We start from the raw sequence: 14,160 nt of genomic DNA, 5'->3' as shown, positions 1-14,160 counted from the left end.
GAAAGAGATAACCAACCCCCCTTACGACATGCTTCAGAAACGAAAAAAATGGTCCGTTTTCAAATGTTGCGTCTTTGAACTACAATTCACATTTGTACGTGGATGATCACTTTTAGAGATAAAATTAGATGTTTAAAGTGATTTGCAAGCTTCCAGGGGCCCTAAACACAAGATATGAGGAATGGGTAAATATGAATGAAAATGGCCAATTTATTCACTCTGAGGCCTTAAAAAGTTTTTCTCCACTCCAGAAAGTGAATTAAATAACATTTGTAGGCCTTTATTGTTCAATCAAAAACGTCCGATTTTTGACGAAAGAGATAACAACCCCCCTTACGATATGCTTCAGAAACTAAAAAAATGGTCCGTTTTCAAATGTTGCCTCTTTGAACTACAATTCACATTTGTACGTGGAAAAGCACTTTTAAAGATCAAATGAGATGTTTAAAGTGATTTTCATGCTTCCAGGGGCCTTAAACACAAGATTTGAGGAATGGGTAAAAGTGAATGAAAATGGCCAATTTACTCACTCTGAGGCCTTAAAAAGTGTTTCTCCTCCATGGGAAGTGAATTAAATAACATTTGAAGGCCTTTATTGTTCAAGCGAAAACGCCCAATTATTGACGAAAGAGATAACCACCCCCCCTTACGACATGCTTCAGAAACGAAAAAAATGGTCCGTTTTCAAATGTTGCGTCTTTGAATGACAATCCACATTTGTACGTGGATAATCACTTTTAGAGCTAAAATTAGATGTTTAAAGTGATTTTCAAGCTTCCAGGGGCCCTAAACACAAGATTTGAGAAATGTAAATGTAATGTAAATGTTGTAGACTTGTAAAGCGCACAGCTGCCCCAGCAACGGGGCGTCCCGGCGCTATAGACCACTGGGGAACCCGTCCTGGCTATCCCTGTGAGATGGTCCCTTTCTGGGTATCTCCAAGGTGAAACCAGGCATCCCCGGCATCTGTGGGGGGCCGTTGTAGAGATGAGGCAAGCTTAATGCCCAGAGTTGCCGAGTGTGTTCCTGGTTAGAGTAGGTACCGAGGCGAGAAATATCGAGTCCGTTTTGACCCTGGTCCACGACCCTGCCACGTCGGGAATTGAACCCTGGTCCCTGGCCGATTCTCTGCTTACGGGTCTGCCGCCTCTAACTAGTGAGCCACACCTCTCCACCCAGAAATGGGTAAAAGTGAATGAAAATGGGCAATTTACTCACTCTGCGGCCTTAAAAAGTGTTTCTCCTCCACGGAAAGTGAATAAAATAACATTTGGATGCCTTTATTGTTCAATCAAAAACGCCCGTTTTTTGGTGAAAAAGATAACCACCCCCCTTACGACATGCTTCAGAAACGAAAAAAATGGTCCGTTTTCAAATGTTGCGTCTTTGAATGACAATCCACATTTGTACGTGGATAATCACTTTTAGAGCTAAAATTAGATGTTTAAAGTGATTTTCAAGCTTCCAGGGGCCCTAAACACAAGATTTGAGAAATGGGTAAAAGTGAATGAAAATGGCCAATTTACTCACTCTGAGGCCTCAAAAAGTGTTTCTCCTCCACGGGAAGTGAATTAAATACCATTTGGAGGCCTTTATTGTTCAAGCGAAAACGCCTGATTTTTGATGAAAGAGATAACCACCCCCCCTTACGACATGCTTCTGAAACTAAAAAAATGGTTCATTTTCAAATGTTGCGTCTTTGAACTACAATTAACATTTTACGTGGGTAATAACTTTTAGAGATAAAATGAGATGTTTAAAGTGATTTTCAAGCTTCCAGGGGCCCTAAACACGAGATTTGAGAAATGGGTAAACGTGAATGAAAATGGCCAATTTACTCACTCTGAGGCCTTAAAAAGTGTTTCTCCTCCACGGAAAGTGAATAAAATAACATTTGGATGCCTTTATTGTTCAATCAAATACGCCAGTTTTTTGGTGAAAAAGATAACCACCCCCCCTTACGACATGCTTCAGAAACGAAAATAATGGTCCATTTTCAAATGTTGCGTCTTTGAACTACAATTCACATTTGTACATGGATGATCACTTTTAGAGATAAAATTAGATGTTTAAAGTGATTTTAAAGCTTCCAGGGGCCCTAAACACGAGATTTGAGAAATGAGTAAACGTGAATGAAAATGGCCAATTTACTCACTCTGCGGCCTTAAAAAGTGTTTCTCCTCCACGGAAAGTGAATAAAATAACATTTGGAGGCCTTTATTGTTCACTCAAAAAAGCCCGTTTTTTGGTGAAAAAGATAACCACCCCCCCTTACGACATGCTTCAGAAACGAACAAAATGTTCCATTTTCAAATGTTGCGTCTTTGAACTACAATTCACATTTGTACGTGGATGATCACTTTTAGAGATAAAATTAGATGTTTAAAGTGATGTACAAGCTTCCAGGGGCCCTAAACACAAGATATGAGGAATGGGTAAATATGAATGAAAATGGCCAATTTATTCACTCCGAGGCCTTAAAAAGTTTTTCTCCACTCCAGAAAGTGAATTAAATAACATTTGTAGGCCTTTATTGTTCAATCAAAAACGCCCGATTTTTGACGAAAGAGATAACCACCCCCCCTTACGACATGCTTCAGAAACTAAAAAAATGGTCTGTTTTCAAATGTTGCCTCTTTGAACTACAATTCACATTTGTACGTGGAAAAGCACTTTTAAAGATCAAATGAGATGTTTAAAGTGATTTTCATGCTTCCAGGGGCCTTAAACACAAGATTTGAGGTATGGGTAAAAGTGAATGAAAATGGCCAATTTACTCACTCTGAGGCCTTAAAAAGTGTTTCTCCTCCACGGGAAGTGAATTAAATACCATTATGAGGCCTTTATTGTTCAAGCGAAAACGCCTGATGTTTGATGAAAGAGATAACCACTCCCCCTTACGACATGCTTCTGAAACTAAAAAAATGGTTCATTTTCAAATGTTGCGTCTTTGAACTTCAATTAACATTGTACGTGGATAATCACTTTTAGAGATAAAATGAGATGTTTAAAGTGATTTTCAAGCTTCCAGGGGCCCTAAACACGAGATTTGAGAAATGGGTAAACGTGAATGAAAATGGCCAATTTACTCACTCTGCGGCCTTAAAAAGTGTTTCTCCTTCACGGAAAGTGAATAAAATAACATTTGGATGCCTTTATTGTTCAATCAAAAACGCTCGTTTTTTGGTGAAAAAGATAACCACCCCCCCTTACGACATGCTTCAGAAACGAAAAAAATGGTCCATTTTCAAATGTTGCGTCTTTGAACTACAATTCACATTTGTACGTGGATAATCACTTTTAGAGATAAAATTAGATGTTTAAAGTGATTTACAAGCTTCCAGGGGCCCTAAACACAAGCTATGAGGAATGGGTAAATATGAATGAAAATGGCCAATTTATTCACTCTGAGGCCTTAAAAAGATTTTCTCCACTCCAGAAAGTGAATTAAATAACATTTGTAGGCCTTTATTGTTCAATCAAAAACGCCCGATTTTTGATGAAAGAGATAACCACTCCCCCTTACGACATGCTTCTGAAACTAAAAAAATGGTTCATTTTCAAATGTTGCGTCTTTGAACCACAATTAACATTGTACGTGGATAATCACTTTTAGAGATAAAATGAGATGTTTAAAGTGATTTTCAAGCTTCCAGGGGCCCTAAACACTAAATTTGAGAAATGGGTAAACGTGAATGAAAATGGCCAATTTACTCACTCTGCGGCCTTAAAAAGTGTTTCTCCTCCACGGGAAGTGAATTAAATAACATTTGGAGGCCTTTATTGTTCAATCAAAAATGCCCATTTTTTGGTGAAAAGATAACCAACCCCCTTACGACATGCTTCAGAAACGAAAAAAATGGTCCATTTTCAAATGTTGCGTCTTTGAACTACAATTCACATTTGTACGTGGATAATCACTTTTAGAGATAAAATTAGATGTTTAAAGTGATTTACAAGCTTCCAGGGGCCCTAAACACAAGATATGAGGAATGGGTAAATATGAATGAAACTGGCCAATTTATTCCCTCTGAGGCCTTAAAAAGATTTTCTCCACTCCAGAAAGTGAATTAAATAACATTTGTAGGCCTTTATTGTTCAATCAAAAACGCCCGATTTTTGACGAAAGAGATACCCACCCCCCTTACGACATGCTTCAGAAACTAAAAAAATTGTCCGTTTTCAAATGTTGCCTCTTTGAACTACAATTCACATTTGTACGTGGAAAAGCACTTTTAAAGATCAAATGAGATGTTTAAAGTGATTTTCATGCTTCCAGGGGCCTTAAACACAAGATTTGAGGAATGGGTAAAAGTGAATGAAAATGGCCAATTTACTCACTCTGAGGCCTTAAAAAGTGTTTCTCCTCCACGGGAAGTGAATTAAATAACATTTGTAGGCCTTTATTGTTCAAGCGAAAACGCCTGATTTTTGAAGAAAGAGATAACCAACCCCCCTTACGACATGCTTCTGAAACTAAAAAAATGGTTCATTTTCAAATATTGCGTCTTTCAACTAATTAACATTGTACGCGGATAATCACTTTTAGAGATAAAATGAGATGTTTAAAGTGATTTTCAAGCTTCCAGGGGCCCTAAACACAAGGTTTGAGAAATGGGTAAACGTGAATGAAAATGGCGAATTTACTCACTCTGCGGCCTTAAAAAGTGTTTCTCCTCCACGGAAAGTGAATAAAATAACATTTGGATGCCTTTATTGTTCAATCAAAAACGCCAGTTTTTTGGTGAAAAAGATAACCACCCCCCCTTACGACATGCTTCAGAAACGAAAATAATGGTCCATTTTCAAATGTTGCGTCTTTGAACTACAATTCACATTTGTACATGGATGATCACTTTTAGAGATAAAATTAGATGTTTAAAGTGATTTTCAAGCTTCCAGGGGCCCTAAACACGAGATTTGAGAAATGGGTAAACGTGAATGAAAATGGCCAATTTACTCACTCTGCGGCCTTCAAAAGTGTTTCTCCTCCACGGAAAGTGAATAGAATAACATTTGGATGCCTTTATCGTTCAATCAAAAACGCCCGTTTTTTGGTGAAAAAGATAACCACCCCCCCTTACGACATGCTTCAGAAACGAAAAAAATGGTCCATTTTCAAATGTTGCGTCTTTGAACTACAATTCACATTTGTACGTGGATAATCACTTTTAGAGATAAAATTAGATGTTTAAAGGGATTTACAAGCTTCCAGGGGCCCTAAACACAAGATATGAGGAATGGGTAAATATGAATGAAAATGGCCAATTTATTCACTCTGAGGCCTTAAAAAGTTTTTCTCCACTCCAGAAAGTGAATTAAATAACATTTGTAGACCTTTATTGTTCAATCAAAAATGGCCGATTTTTGACGAAAGAGATAACCACCCCCCCTTACGACATGCTTCAGAAACAAAAAAAATGGTTCATTTTCAAATGTTGCATCTTTGAACGACAATCCACATTTGTACGTGGATAAACACTTTTAGAGATAAAATTAGATGCTTAAAGTGATTTTCAAGCTTCCAGGGGCCCTAAACACAAGATTTGAGAAATGGGTAAAAGTGAATGAAAATGCCCAATTTACTCACTCTGAGGCCTTAAAAAGTGTTCTCCTCAACGGGAAGTGAATTAAATAACATTTGTAGGCCTTTATTGTTCAAGCGAAAACGCCCGATTATTGACGAAAGAGATAACCACCCCCCCTTACGACATGCTTCAGAAACGAAAAAAATGGTCCATTTTCAAATGTTGCGTCTTTGAATGACAATCCACATTTGTACGTGGATAATCACTTTTAGAGCTAAAATTAGAAGTTTAAAGTGATTTTCAAGCTTCCAGGGGCCCTAAACACAAGATTTGAGAAATGGGTAAAAGTGAATGAAAATGGCCAATTTACTCACTCTGAGGCCTTAAAAAGTGTTTCTCCTCCACGGGAAGTGAATTAAATACCATTTGGAGGCCTTTATTGTTCAAGCGAAAACGCCTGATTTTTGATGAAAGAGATAACCACCCCCCCTTACGACATGCTTCTGAAACTAAAAAAATGGTTCATTTTCAAATGTTGCGTCTTTGAACTACAAATAACATTGTACGTGGATATTCACTTTTAGAGATAAAATGAGATGTTTAAAGTGATTTTCAAGCTTCCAGGGGCCCTAAACACGAGATTTGAGAAATGGGTAAACGTGAATGAAAATGGCCAATTTACTCACTCTGCGGCCTTAAAAAGTGTTTCTCCTCCACGGAAAGTGAATAAAATAACATTTGGATGCCTTTATTGTTCAATCAAAAACGGCCGTTTTTTGGTGAAAAAGATAACCACCCCCCCTTACGACATGCTTCAGAAACGAAAAAAATGTTCCATTTTCAAATGTTGCGTCTTTGAACTACAATTCACATTTGTACGTGGATGATCACTTTTAGAGATAAAATTAGATGTTTAAAGTGATTTACAAGCTTCCAGGGGCCCTAAACACAAGATATGAGGAATGGGTAAATATGAATGAAACTGGCCAATTTATTCACTCTGAGGCCTTAAAAAGTTTTTCTCCACTCCAGAAAGTGAATTAAATAACATTTGTAGGCCTTTATTGTTCAATCAAAAACGCCCGATTTTTGACGAAAGAGATAACCACCCCCCCTTACGACATACTCAGAAACTAAAAAAATGGTCCGTTTTCAAATGTTGCCTCTTTGAACTACAATTCACATTTGTACGTGGAAAAGCACTTTTAAAGATCAAATGAGATGTTTAAAGTGATTTTCATGCTTCCAGGGGCCTTAAACACAAGATTTGAGGAATGGGTAAAAGTGAATGAAAATTGCCAATTTACTCACTCTGAGGCCTTAAAAAGTGTTTCTCCTCCACGGGAAGTGAATTAAATAACATTTGGAGGCCTTTATTGTTCAATCAAAAACGCCCGATTTTTGACGAAAGAGATAACCACCCCCCCTTACGACATGCTCAGAAACTAAAAAAATGGTCCGTTTTCAAATGTTGCCTCTTTGAACTACAATTCACATTTGTACGTGGAAAAGCACTTTTAAAGATCAAATGAGATGTTTAAAGTGATTTTCATGCTTCCAGGGGCCTTAAACACAAGATTTGAGGAATGGGTAAAAGTGAATGAAAATGGCCAATTTACTCACTCTGAGGCCTTAAAAAGTGTTTCTCCTCCACGGGAAGTGAATTAAATAACATTTGGAGGCCTTTATTGTTCAAGCGAAAACGCCCGATTATTGACGAAAGAGATAACCACCCCCCCTTACGACATGCTTCAGAAATGAAAAAAATGGTCCGTTTTCAAATGTTGCGTCTTTGAATGACAATCCACATTTGAACGTGGATAATCACTTTTAGAGCTAAAATTAGATGTTTAAAGTGATTTTCAAGCTTCCAGGGGCCCTAAACACAAGATTTGAGAAATGGGTAAAAGTGAATGAAAATGGCCAATTTACTCACTCTGAGGCGTTAAAAAGTGTTTCTCCTCCACGGAAAGTGAATAAAATAACATTTGGATGCCTTTATTGTTCAATCAAAAATGCCCGTTTTTTGGTGAAAAGATAACCACCCCCCCTTACGACATGCTTCAGAAACGAAAAAAATGGTCCATTTTCAAATGTTGCGTCTTTGAACTACAATTCACATTTGTACGTGGATAATCACTTTTAGAGATAAAATTAGATGTTTAAAGTGATTTACAAGCTTCCAGGGGCCCTAAACACAAGATGTGAGGAATGGGTAAATATGAATGAAACTGGCCAATTTATTCACTCTGAGGCCTTAAAAAGTTTTTCTCCACTCCAGAAAGTGAATTAAATAACATTTGTAGGCCTTTATTGTTCAATCAAAAACGCCCGATTTTTGACGAAAGAGATAACCACCCCCCCTTACGACATGCTTCAGAAACAAAAAAAATGGTCCGTTTTCAAATGTTGCATCTTTGAACGACAATCCACATTTGTACGTGGATAAACACTTTTAGAGATAAAATTAGATGTTTAAAGTGATTTTCAAGCTTCCAGGGGCCCTAAACACAAGATTTGAGAAATGTAAATGTAATGTAAATGTTGTAGACTTGTAAAGCGCACAGCTGCCCCAGCAACGGGGCGTCCCGGCGCTATAGACCACTGGGGAACCCGTCCTGGCTATCCCTGTGAGATGGTCCCTTTCTGGGTATCTCCAAGGTGAAACCAGGCATCCCCGGCATCTGTGGGGGGCCGTTGTAGAGATGAGGCAAGCTTAATGCCCAGAGTTGCCGAGTGTGTTCCTGGTTAGAGTAGGTACCGAGGCGAGAAATATCGAGTCCGTTTTGACCCTGGTCCACGACCCTGCCGCGTCGGGAATTGAACCCTGGTCCCTGGCCGATTCTCTGCTTACGGGTCTGCCGCCTCTAACTAGTGAGCCACACCTCTCCACCCAGAAATGGGTAAAAGTGAATGAAAATGGGCAATTTACTCACTCTGCGGCCTTAAAAAGTGTTTCTCCTCCACGGAAAGTGAATAAAATAACATTTGGATGCCTTTATTGTTCAATCAAAAACGCCCGTTTTTTGGTGAAAAAGATAACCACCCCCCTTACGACATGCTTCAGAAACGAAAAAAATGGTCCGTTTTCAAATGTTGCGTCTTTGAACTACAATTCACATTTGTACGTGGATGATCACTTTTAGGGATAAAATTAGATGTTTAAAGTGATTTTCAAGCTTCCAGGGGCCCTAAACACAAGATTTGAGAAATGGGTAAAAGTGAATGAAAATGGCCAATTTACTCACTCTGAGGCCTCAAAAAGTGTTTCTCCTCCACGGGAAGTGAATTAAATACCATTTGGAGGCCTTTATTGTTCAAGCGAAAACGCCTGATTTTTGATGAAAGAGATAACCACCCCCCCTTACGACATGCTTCTGAAACTAAAAAAATGGTTCATTTTCAAATGTTGCGTCTTTGAACTACAATTAACATTTTACGTGGGTAATAACTTTTAGAGATAAAATGAGATGTTTAAAGTGATTTTCAAGCTTCCAGGGGCCCTAAACACGAGATTTGAGAAATGGGTAAACGTGAATGAAAATGGCCAATTTACTCACTCTGAGGCCTTAAAAAGTGTTTCTCCTCCACGGAAAGTGAATAAAATAACATTTGGATGCCTTTATTGTTCAATCAAATACGCCAGTTTTTTGGTGAAAAAGATAACCACCCCCCCTTACGACATGCTTCAGAAACGAAAATAATGGTCCATTTTCAAATGTTGCGTCTTTGAACTACAATTCACATTTGTACATGGATGATCACTTTTAGAGATAAAATTAGATGTTTAAAGTGATTTTAAAGCTTCCAGGGGCCCTAAACACGAGATTTGAGAAATGAGTAAACGTGAATGAAAATGGCCAATTTACTCACTCTGCGGCCTTAAAAAGTGTTTCTCCTCCACGGAAAGTGAATAAAATAACATTTGGAGGCCTTTATTGTTCACTCAAAAAAGCCAGTTTTTTGGTGAAAAAGATAACCACCCCCCCTTACGACATGCTTCAGAAACGAACAAAATGTTCCATTTTCAAATGTTGCGTCTTTGAACTACAATTCACATTTGTACGTGGATGATCACTTTTAGAGATAAAATTAGATGTTTAAAGTGATTTACAAGCTTCCAGGGGCCCTAAACACAAGATATGAGGAATGGGTAAATATGAATGAAAATGGCCAATTTATTCACACTGAGGCCTTAAAAAGTTTTTCTCTACTCCAGAAAGTGAATTAAATAACATTTGTAGGCCTTTATTGTTCAATCAAAAACGCCCGATTTTTGATGAAAGAGATAACCACCCCCCTTACGACATGCTTCAGAAACTAAAAAAATGGTCCGTTTTCAAATGTTGCCTCTTTGAACTACAATTCACATTTGTACGTGGATGATCACTTTTAGAGATAAAATTAGATGTTTAAAGTGATTTACAAGCTTCCAGGGGCCCTAAACACAAGATATGAGGAATGGGTAAATATGAATGAAAATGGGCAATTTATTCACTCTGAGGCCTTAAAAAGTTTTTCTCCACTCCAGAAAGTGAATTAAATAACATTTGTAGGCCTTTATTGTTCAATCAAACACGCCCGATTTTGATGAAAGAGATAACCACCCCCCCTTACGACATGCTTCAGAAACGAAAAAAATGGTCCGTTTTCAAATGTTGCGTCTTTGAATGACAATCCACATTTATACGTGGATAATCACTTTTAGAGCTAAAATTAGATGTTTAAAGTGATTTTCAAGCTTCCAGGGGCCCTAAACACAAGATTTGAGAAATGGGTAAACGTGAATGAAAATGGCCAATTTACTCACTCTGCGGCCTTAAAAAGTGTTTCTCCTCCACGGAAAGTGAATAAAATAACATTTGGATGCCTTTATTGTTCAATCAAAAACGCCCGTTTTTTGGTGAAAAAGATAACCACCCCCCCTTACGACATGCTTCAGAAACGAAAAAAATGGTCCATTTTCAAATGTTGCGTCTTTGAACTACAATTCACATTTGTACGTGGATGATCACTTTTAGGGATAAAATTAGATGTTTAAAGTGATGTACAAGCTTCCAGGGGCCCTAAACACAAGATATGAGGAATGGGTAAATATGAATGAAAATGGCCAATTTATTCACTCCGAGGCCTTAAAAAGTTTTTCTCCACTCCAGAAAGTGAATTAAATAACATTTGTAGGCCTTTATTGTTCAATCAAAAACGCCCGATTTTTGACGAAAGAGATAACCACCCCCCCTTACGACATGCTTCAGAAACTAAAAAAATGGTCTGTTTTCAAATGTTGCCTCTTTGAACTACAATTCACATTTGTACGTGGAAAAGCACTTTTAAAGATCAAATGAGATGTTTAAAGTGATTTTCATGCTTCCAGGGGCCTTAAACACAAGATTTGAGGTATGGGTAAAAGTGAATGAAAATGGCCAATTTACTCACTCTGAGGCCTTAAAAAGTGTTTCTCCTCCACGGGAAGTGAATTAAATACCATTATGAGGCCTTTATTGTTCAAGCGAAAACGCCTGATGTTTGATGAAAGAGATAACCACTCCCCCTTACGACATGCTTCTGAAACTAAAAAAATGGTTCATTTTCAAATGTTGCGTCTTTGAACTTCAATTAACATTGTACGTGGATAATCACTTTTAGAGATAAAATGAGATGTTTAAAGTGATTTTCAAGCTTCCAGGGGCCCTAAACACGAGATTTGAGAAATGGGTAAACGTGAATGAAAATGGCCAATTTACTCACTCTGCGGCCTTAAAAAGTGTTTCTCCTTCACGGAAAGTGAATAAAATAACATTTGGATGCCTTTATTGTTCAATCAAAAACGCTCGTTTTTTGGTGAAAAAGATAACCACCCCCCCTTACGACATGCTTCAGAAACGAAAAAAATGGTCCATTTTCAAATGTTGCGTCTTTGAACTACAATTCACATTTGTACGTGGATAATCACTTTTAGAGATAAAATTAGATGTTTAAAGTGATTTACAAGCTTCCAGGGGCCCTAAACACAAGCTATGAGGAATGGGTAAATATGAATGAAAATGGCCAATTTATTCACTCTGAGGCCTTAAAAAGATTTTCTCCACTCCAGAAAGTGAATTAAATAACATTTGTAGGCCTTTATTGTTCAATCAAAAACGCCCGATTTTTGATGAAAGAGATAACCACTCCCCCTTACGACATGCTTCTGAAACTAAAAAAATGGTTCATTTTCAAATGTTGCGTCTTTGAACCACAATTAACATTGTACGTGGATAATCACTTTTAGAGATAAAATGAGATGTTTAAAGTGATTTTCAAGCTTCCAGGGGCCCTAAACACTAAATTTGAGAAATGGGTAAACGTGAATGAAAATGGCCAATTTACTCACTCTGCGGCCTTAAAAAGTGTTTCTCCTCCACGGGAAGTGAATTAAATAACATTTGGAGGCCTTTATTGTTCAATCAAAAATGCCCATTTTTTGGTGAAAAGATAACCAACCCCCTTACGACATGCTTCAGAAACGAAAAAAATGGTCCATTTTCAAATGTTGCGTCTTTGAACTACAATTCACATTTGTACGTGGATAATCACTTTTAGAGATAAAATTAGATGTTTAAAGTGATTTACAAGCTTCCAGGGGCCCTAAACACAAGATATGAGGAATGGGTAAATATGAATGAAACTGGCCAATTTATTCCCTCTGAGGCCTTAAAAAGATTTTCTCCACTCCAGAAAGTGAATTAAATAACATTTGTAGGCCTTTATTGTTCAATCAAAAACGCCCGATTTTTGACGAAAGAGATACCCACCCCCCTTACGACATGCTTCAGAAACTAAAAAAATTGTCCGTTTTCAAATGTTGCCTCTTTGAACTACAATTCACATTTGTACGTGGAAAAGCACTTTTAAAGATCAAATGAGATGTTTAAAGTGATTTTCATGCTTCCAGGGGCCTTAAACACAAGATTTGAGGAATGGGTAAAAGTGAATGAAAATGGCCAATTTACTCACTCTGAGGCCTTAAAAAGTGTTTCTCCTCCACGGGAAGTGAATTAAATAACATTTGTAGGCCTTTATTGTTCAAGCGAAAACGCCTGATTTTTGAAGAAAGAGATAACCAACCCCCCTTACGACATGCTTCTGAAACTAAAAAAATGGTTCATTTTCAAATATTGCGTCTTTCAACTAATTAACATTGTACGCGGATAATCACTTTTAGAGATAAAATGAGATGTTTAAAGTGATTTTCAAGCTTCCAGGGGCCCTAAACACAAGGTTTGAGAAATGGGTAAACGTGAATGAAAATGGCGAATTTACTCACTCTGCGGCCTTAAAAAGTGTTTCTCCTCCACGGAAAGTGAATAAAATAACATTTGGATGCCTTTATTGTTCAATCAAAAACGCCAGTTTTTTGGTGAAAAAGATAACCACCCCCCCTTACGACATGCTTCAGAAACGAAAATAATGGTCCATTTTCAAATGTTGCGTCTTTGAACTACAATTCACATTTGTACATGGATGATCACTTTTAGAGATAAAATTAGATGTTTAAAGTGATTTTCAAGCTTCCAGGGGCCCTAAACACGAGATTTGAGAAATGGGTAAACGTGAATGAAAATGGCCAATTTACTCACTCTGCGGCCTTCAAAAGTGTTTCTCCTCCACGGAAAGTGAATAGAATAACATTTGGATGCCTTTATCGTTCAATCAAAAACGCCCGTTTTTTGGTGAAAAAGATAACCACCCCCCCTTACGACATGCTTCAGAAACGAAAAAAATGGTCCATTTTCAAATGTTGCGTCTTTGAACTACAATTCACATTTGTACGTGGATAATCACTTTTAGAGATAAAATTAGATGTTTAAAGGGATTTACAAGCTTCCAGGGGCCCTAAACACAAGATATGAGGAATGGGTAAATATGAATGAAAATGGCCAATTTATTCACTCTGAGGCCTTAAAAAGTTTTTCTCCACTCCAGAAAGTGAATTAAATAACATTTGTAGACCTTTATTGTTCAATCAAAAATGGCCGATTTTTGACGAAAGAGATAACCACCCCCCTTACGACATGCTTCAGAAACAAAAAAAATGGTTCATTTTCAAATGTTGCATCTTTGAACGACAATCCACATTTGTACGTGGATAAACACTTTTAGAGATAAAATTAGATGCTTAAAGTGATTTTCAAGCTTCCAGGGGCCCTAAACACAAGATTTGAGAAATGGGTAAAAGTGAATGAAAATGCCCAATTTACTCACTCTGAGGCCTTAAAAAGTGTTCTCCTCAACGGGAAGTGAATTAAATAACATTTGTAGGCCTTTATTGTTCAAGCGAAAACGCCCGATTATTGACGAAAGAGATAACCACCCCCCCTTACGACATGCTTCAGAAACGAAAAAAATGGTCCATTTTCAAATGTTGCGTCTTTGAATGACAATCCACATTTGTACGTGGATAATCACTTTTAGAGCTAAAATTAGAAGTTTAAAGTGATTTTCAAGCTTCCAGGGGCCCTAAACACAAGATTTGAGAAATGGGTAAAAGTGAATGAAAATGGCCAATTTACTCACTCTGAGGCCTTAAAAAGTGTTTCTCCTCCACGGGAAGTGAATTAAATACCATTTGGAGGCCTTTATTGTTCAAGCG

Source organism: Triturus cristatus, chromosome 5_1, assembly GCF_964204655.1.
Source record: "Triturus cristatus chromosome 5_1, aTriCri1.1, whole genome shotgun sequence".
NCBI classification, from domain to species: Eukaryota; Metazoa; Chordata; class Amphibia; order Caudata; family Salamandridae; genus Triturus; species Triturus cristatus.
The sequence above is the reverse complement of the archived record's forward strand: the minus strand, read 5'-3'. Positions refer to the sequence as shown.